An 8378-nucleotide genomic window follows, 5' to 3' on the forward strand; every position below is an offset into this window, starting at 1 on the left:
TATGATAAAGACACAATAACTCATACACAGCAATAGGACGTCCATGTACCCGGTTCTAGGGAAATCATGTTTTCCACAGAGTATTCTTCACGACTAGTATTAATTTGCTTATTTTGCAAATCTAGAAACCTATTTGATTAAAAGTATCAACTCAAGTGAAAAGGCAGGGAGGATTCAGTCATACGTTCATTCTTGTCCTCCTCTCCATGCTGACTTTTAAGCTTTCTCCTCTAACTCTGCTGAAGACCCAGAGTCGTATTCACTCCTGTGATTAAGATGGGTCAATGGATTTGGTTGATACGATTTTACCGGGGTAAAAATATTTAGTATCCTATTCTAGAAGTAACTTACGGCATCTCTGTAGGTAACCAACCAAACAGGTAAGACCGCTGGCCTCTGGAGATGCTCTCGGGTGCCCTTCAAGAGCCAGCCTGCCTGCATGTACACAGTATGGCAGTTCAAATACTTTCTGTTTTCAGACCTGGGCTGGTAACGGCACTGGTAAGGATTCCAAAAACATACATGCCACCTTGTTCCGAAGAAAAGGGAATTAGTCAGCAAAGGGGTATTCTCATAGTGTGTCTCCTCTCATTGTTCTTTGGCTGCAACATCCATTGATATTTTTGGTTGCACACCAAAATTGTGAAACTAGATACTCTGAGTCAGCCCCAAAATGTAGATGAGATCAAACCCCAGCGTTCTGCAAGGAACGGAGGACACGAATAGCCAGAATAGGTAAATAGGTAAATATTTTGCACACAGCTTCCTGAAGAGTTTTTTTCTGAGCAAGAACACCATAGGGATATTTCAGACTACGGTAGTGGTCCGTTGATACTGCTCAGTTCCTTAAGCGGAAATGTGTGTGTCAAGGGATGCGAGTGGTCCAAAAGTTTTGAAAACTGTTAATGTGTAGTTCACTGTTCCAGTTCATTATGGCCATAGCAGTAAGAAAGCACCGAGTCCTCATTACACAGCATTACACTATTACTAGGAAACATTTTAGGGTTTCTCTCCTGTTCCCTTAGGACTGCTGCTAAAAATGTGGCTGTGACCCATGGAATAAGGCACCACCATTACTTTTAAATTCCCTACCTGCCTTTGGGAAGCTGTGACAACACGCAAGCCAGTTTCTCCAGAGATTCGACAGACTCCCTAAATACAAGCTGAACATATCGGGCTGGAAAGCAGTTGATCTCCCTTTGGCCCAAACAGCTGAACTCTTATTGAGATAAGAGACATTCAGTTATATCTAAATCAAGGAATGGCCTTTTATTTTTTGCTGCAGTGAGGTTAACATTCAGTGATTCTACCTCTTATGCAGCATCCTTGAAGCACTCAAGTCTGTCATGATGGAAACTAGATAATTAACTTTGGATGAAAGCTAATTCACATTCTTCAAGTAGCTTTCCAAAGCAAAGTTAGTGTGTTTGCGTACTTTTTTAAACAAAATTTTCTTATTTGTAGTCCCCAACTTATTGCTTATAGGCAAGTTTCTTCCTGCAAGATCGTCTGAAAGTGCTCATGGGCACAGGAAATTAAGATGTTTAAAATGAAGCCAAGTGGGAGACGAGAAATAGCCTGCAGCATTTTGCTTACTTCAGATAGTAGCCCATTGGACAGCAGGATTTAGGGACCACTGGTACACAGACGTAATTTCAGCTATATTTGTGCGATAACATCATCTGTTCTACTCTCTGCAAGATTAGGCACTGTTTGAACAGTGTGCGTACTCAGGTTCATGTAAGACATGTCATTAAACTCTTGGGAAAGTCTGGAAAAAAAAAAGAACTCATCTGTACCACTGAAATTGAGATTAGAAGAAAAACTCAATCTACACTTTAAAAAGAAGACTGCCCACTAAAAATACATGCTTTCTTTCTTGGAACTTTGTGCTCGGTACAGTCATGAGAAGTTCTGAAGTATTTCACACAATTTTCTTTGCATTTAGTAGTGCTTTGTATTCAGCTAGTTCAAATAAATATTTGTACCACCAACTTCTAAGTTGTTTAGGAGTTACATTTAAGGGTCCTTCTCAAGTTAAAGCAAAAAAGAAAGCTTTTTCTTCCCTTACTCTTTTTTTTTTTGTTTGGAATTTGCTGCTAAAATGCTGTGAAGAGTCAAAATTTGTTAAGTTAGTTACTTCTGACAATATTCTCTTACCTATAGCAACTGCCACAGTGTACACAGCTCGTACATATACTCCCTTATACTCTCTACCTTTTCACCACACTTATCACAAAGACGGGGGAAAAAGTGGAAGACAGATAGAAAATTAATAATGAATTCAATTTTTAAGAAGCCCTCTAGGTACTTTCTGTGAAACATGGCAGATAGCTGGGGGTGAGGAGAAGGTGGTAGACCACAGACAGGATATAACTTTATTTTGAATAGAGCTTGTCTTGCGTACAAACTAAATCCCCCCCCAAAGTAGTACAGAGAGAAAACACTGCCAGAAAAAGAAAGTGGTCGAGGCGAACGCAACAGTGGTGTTTTCAAATTCGTGAAAATGAGCCTGGTTATCAATCTTTGCGCACATTAACCGCCACACATCTAGAGAGAGGGGTATAAGGACTCCTCTTTGGCATCAGCCCCACAAAACACCTCCATCTTAAGTCCTGTCGTGAATTCAACCCATCTGGCACTCTCCAGCAAGCAACCAGTTTTTTTGTTCCTGCTTAGCAGGTCCCCTCCGTCAGTGGCCTCACCCTGCCTGCATCCACCCTTTCTTCCCAGGGACGCCTCATCCACGGCAGACCCTCCATTTTTCCTGCCCCAGGACGGAACTTTGTCCATTGCCGGAGTGCCACTTTCTCTCGCAGTGGACGTCTTGTTTCCCCCCGAAGCACGCACCACTGGGGGCTCCTCTCTCAGCAGTCCTGGTACCTTCCTTAACCAAAAAAAAGCTGCCCTCCCTCCCTGCACCCTTCCCTCTCCAGCCGCCGGCCTCTCCCCGGGCCTGCTCCGCAGACCGGCTACACCCAGCCCGGCCCGGTGGCCCCAAGTTCTTTCCCGGATGCCCCATCTTTAGCATCGGTAGTTCCCTCCCCTCCCCCACTTCCCCTCCCCCGCCTTCCCAAGTCTCTGGGACTAATAATCTGGCTTTGCTGACATGCTCTGGTAGCTGTGCCTATCGGGCAACTCCCAGGATGCACTCTTCGCTCCTCCCTGGCACCCCCTCAGCCTTGCCCACCCTCCCCTGGTACTTCCCCAGCCCCTTTTTTTTTTTTTTTTTTTCCCTTATTAATTCCACCTCCCCCCCACCCCTTCCCTCCCCCCCTTCTCCTTCCCCCCCCCCCCTTCCTCCCCCTCCACCCCCCCCACCCCCCCCCGTTTTGTGACCGCCCCTCCCAAGCCCGGCTCTTCCTCAGGCCAATTCCCCAGCGTCCCTCCGGGCCTTCCCCTCCCCCGCCGTGCCCGGGCCCTGCCGCCCCGTCCCCGCCGCCCGCGGGGCGCCCACACCCGTGTCCCCCGGTGAGAGGGAGGGGGTGAGGGGGGTGTGTGTGTGAGGGACACGGACACGGACACGGCCGTCCCTCACAGCCCCCACGCCGGGCCGCGACCCCCCCCCCCGCACAGCGACCCCCGTCTTACCCCCCCCCCCCCCCCCCGACCTCCTTCCTCGCCTCCTCACTCGCCCCTTCCCCTCAGCCCCGCTGCCCCCTTCCCCTCGGGGTGTCCCCCCCCACCACCCCTCTCCCGGTCCCCAGGGGCTGCGGGGGGCGGGGATGTCACTCACTCTCCTCAGCCCCCTCAGAGCCGCCTCCTCCTCCTCAGCGGGGCCCGGGCCGGACTGGGGCCGTGGGGGGAGGGGAGGCGGCTCCCTCAGGTGGCCACTGACAGGAGGCGGGAGGGAGGGAGGGAGGGAGGGAGGAGGGGGCTGCGCGCGCAGGGAGACCCGCCTCGCGCCGGGCTCCCTCCCCCCCCCCCCCCCTTCCCCTCCCCGTGCCGCCCCGCGCGCTGCCGGCGGGCGCGGGACTCCCGGGGTGGCGCGCGCGCCACCAACCGTCACCTCCTCGGGACGCTGTTCCCGCCCACCCCGGTTGCTAGGCAGATTTGGACAAACTTGCGCCGCCGCACGCGCCCAGCCCCGCCCCCTGCTCTCTCTCTGAGGCGGTTTTCTTCTTTTTTTTTTTTTTTTTTTATTTTGAAACGAGCTACGGACGGCTGCGACGCCCAATAAAAAGCTGGGGTTCCCCACCCCGCTAGCCAATCGCAGCCAGAGCTCCGCCTCCGGCCCGCCCACCTACTAAGGGGTGAGGAAAAGAGGCGGGGCGGCCTCTTTGATTGGCGGGCGTCCTGACCAGTAGGTGCCGCGCGGCTCTCGGTGGGTGGAGGGGGACGGCAGCCAATGAGAGGCGAGGCGGACGGGGAGGGGGCGTGGCCCGGCGGCCCGGGCCAGGCTGTGAGGAGCGGGATTCGGCCGCCCCCCCGCGACGCGGGCACGGCGGGACGGGACGGGACGGGACGGGACGGGACGGGGAGGGGGGGAGCCCCCGCCCGGCACCGCGCCGAGGCCGACTGAGGTGATGAGCTGCCCGCGGGGAGGGGCCGAAGCCACCGGCGGCCCTTATCCGCCCGCGCAGGCCGGCCTGGGGCCTCAGATAGGGGCCGGCGGAGGGGTCGCTCCGTGAGGCGGAGGCGGAGGGCGGGAAGGGGGAGGCGGCCCGCGGCGGGGGCTCCGGGAAGAGGCGGGAAGGGGGGTGAAACGGGGGCAGGAGCCGGGGCCCGCGGGGCGGGGGGGGCGGCGGCGGCAGGCCCCGACAAGCCGTCCGGAGGCCGGGCAGGCCGCGGTGCGGTGAGGTGAGTCATCCCCGCCGCCCCCGCGGATCTGGGTGAGGGGTGCGCAGCCGTTCTCCTGCCGCACCTCCGCCGGGGCCCCGATGGGATCGTTCCCGCTGGAGCCGGCCAAGGGCTGTTAACCCTTGCGCGGCCCCGGGGATCCTTCGGCCTCTTCGGGGTCCGTCACCCCCGGTGGGCTTATCTAAACCCACCCGGCTCAGCCCATGCACAGGAACGGGAACAAAGGGATTATTAATAAATTAACTTTCCCCACGAGATTCCCCGAATGGCTGTATTCGCGCAAAAAGTGTCTTCTGAGCTGCCAGCTTGCAGCTGCCTTTGCCGTCTCCGACATACGCCTCAGGACTTCTTATTCAGCATTTTTAGACACCTGCAAATGAGCTTGTTCTTAGAAGGAATAAAAAAAAAAATAATCGTGGGTGAAGCAGGTTTATAAATGAGGGTAAATAAAGTGAGAGGAACGGCACTTTATAACACCAGCACCAATCTTTCATCGATTACTTTACACGTAGCATTAGATGCAGCTTCCTATCAGGTTATCTGGGTACTGGTTTCAAAAGAGTAAAAGTGCGATAATGCTTACTATTTTCATTCATTATAAGCCGAAATCGGTATGCTTCCCACGTCACTAGGGTAGGGAAGGCAGAAGGCACGTAATCAAGGCTTTTGCAAGAAAAGAGCAGAGCCAGAGCCAGACCCCCGGCCTCGTCCTTCCCTCTCCGGCTCCTGGAGCGTTATTCAGCCTTTGGCCAGGGAAGTTCCGACACACTCAACTTTTCACAGCAGTTTTCCACTCTAGATGAAAGATTCACCATTTCTGTTACCAACTTTGTGTTTAGGTACCCTTTATATAAGACTGCACACAACTGTTCTTGTGAAGCACCTTCCTCCACCCTTTGTAGAAGACAATTTTAGCTACAACTCCCTGCGGGTTAACAGCGCAGCCCACAGCCGCTTGTTCCTCTGGTTAATGGCTTCTCCCAAAGCAGGGAAAGCCACCGGCTTCACCTCGGGCCATTCAAAACTTCCCGGTTAACTACTGAGGGCTCCGTCCTTCTGAAGTGATGCTTTAATCCGCGCAGGAACAGCCGCCGATGCCTGCATCTCGACTTGGCTTCGCTTACTGCCTCATCAGGAGAGTTTCAACACAGGTCTAGCACAAGATGCCTTTTATTACCGAGCAGCTAGCTAAAGTGATTTCCACAAATCTCTTCAGTAACGTTTTCCTCATCCTGGTTGGCCACAATTTTACCGAGGCGATAGCGAGCTTTGCCATCTGCAACGGAGTATCCAATAGTCCTAGCAAACCTCAGAAGATTTGTTTTCTCTTTTATGTTTCAAACTAATGGTTTACTTGGAATAAGCTGATAACTTGACAACAGAAAGCTTACAGTCTCTTGTGCAGCGGCCTGGCATCGTAATTCTGCTTTGTCAGCTCATAACAAGCCTCTACACAGTAAAATCCAAAGAGGGTCTACTCTGGATGTGTCTCTGGATCTATTACACCACTACCAAACTTTTCTACCTCTTGCAAATGCATTTTAGATGTGTTTCACATGGAATTTTGCCACTGGGTATATCCTCTGTGAGGAGCTGCTTCAGCAGAGCGTCCAGAGTCACCCCCAGAGCAGCTGAGCGTGGCGGAACGGGGAGAAGGTGACAATAGCTCAGTTTATGCCAGATGCAGTTTTTTTTTTCTGAGGAAGGAACTGCAAGATAACCAGGGTAAGGAGAGCGGAGCAGCAGCATAGCCCAGGCTTATTTTTGACAGAAAGGAAGCTGCTGTTTGGGTTAAAATTTTCATATAGCGAGTAACTTGTTGGAACAGAACCTGCTCAGCTTCTGTGATGAAATTCAAGGCACTACCTTAGCAGCTCCGATGATGTTTTGGAAAGGGACAGTATGGAGTCAGTTTTAAAATTTTTAGTTTCTTCAAAGTTTTACTTGCAAATTAATTCAGCAGTTTTCTTCCTTTTAAATTGAAGCTCAAAGTATAAAAATACCTGTCAGAACCATTCAAACTTTGGGATAAAAGACAAAAAAAACATGTCTCCATTAAATAAGATCCCATTTGTGAAGACCAAATATAGTCAGCATCCTTGACTGCACAACTGCCGTGAAAAATACTTCTGTCCTCGACCAAGTACAAAAAGTTCCGGGTGTTTGGCCACTCCACAGAAGTCTTGTTTTAACCCCAACACCTGCCAGGGTTCCAGCCGTCTCCAGGGCAGGTCCACAGCCACCCTCTGCCATCTCCAGTCCTTCAAGCAGGAAATTCCGGTTCTCCTTCTGGGCTGCAGGCAGAGCAGCTGTCCATCACCGCTCCCTGGCACCCCTCCGCAGCGCTCTCTTCACGCATCAGCCAGCGCCCGCCATCCACAGCCTCCTGCCCCAAAGCCAGGAGGGCCCTAAACACCTCCTAACGCCGGGCTGGGACATGGGGTAAGTCGCTGTTGCTACATAAAACATGTCCTTTGTCGGCAGGACAACTAAAGGAATTAGTATTCTACAAACTGCTAGAAGAAGTAAAATTAAACTTTATTTAAAAATTCTTCTAATATAGAAAACGAGAGGAAGCAAAGGCAACAAAGGAATGCCCCCGGTTCCATCTCATTACACGAGTTACTGTATTTACAGCTTCGGGAAGGAGCGCTGGCAGAAGGTACGCGTCCTGCTACTTACGGAGAGCTACAAACACTTAACAATACAGCCTACAAACCCAACGTAACATTTAAAGGTTCACGGCAGGAAACAATTAAATACACTCGCTAAGACGGACAGTAGAAGAGCACAGACAGGTGGTGTTTCATCCTGATTTCTCCCAGAGTTCTGGACAGCCTGAACTACCGACATGATTTCCTTCTCACTCACTTCTCGCCACTGTGGCAAGAACTGCCCTTCATTAGGGAAAAAGGTTCACCCAGCGTGATGTGGAGACGTCAGTGATTTCTAAAGTAAAGCGGGACATTACCAAAACCCCTTCTATCATAATTTTAATTTCTGGAGAATTTAGAAAAACTGAATAAAATTAAAGCAGTGAAGTAACATGGAATCCGTTGTGCTGAACACCACGTGTCCACAGGCAGCGTAGCAACGTAAGGCCCTAATGTTTTCTCAACGTCCATTTTTGCTCGTGGTGTCACAGCGAGTGCACATATGGGGTGACGGGGGACGAAGTTCAAGATTTTTATTTTATTTAAATTTCCCAGCTGCCAAATCTAGATATTTTCCTGTGCACGTGGGCCTTTCTGATGTTCATAGTGTAGGAAATGAAATACAACAGGCAAACACTTCCTCAGACTGCATTCTCTATACATATATAAGTTTTTACACTATCTACAAAACAGTGATTAGATGCTTCTGTGTAAGTCCTTGCTACTCATTTAAAAATACTAGAGAAAAAAACTGTACAGTTCTCTAAATTACATCTTTAGAAGAATAATTTTTTTTAGAAGTTCATAAAAGACTTCATGTTTGTTTCTATAGAGAATTAAATGATCGGACAAGAAAGATTAGAAATATGTTGTTCAAATCAAGGTAGACAGACCAAGCACTTAACAGAACATTATCTGTAAACT

Source organism: Vanellus vanellus, assembly GCF_965231255.1.
Source record: "Vanellus vanellus genome assembly, chromosome: 25".
Classification (NCBI taxonomy): domain Eukaryota; kingdom Metazoa; phylum Chordata; class Aves; order Charadriiformes; family Charadriidae; genus Vanellus; species Vanellus vanellus.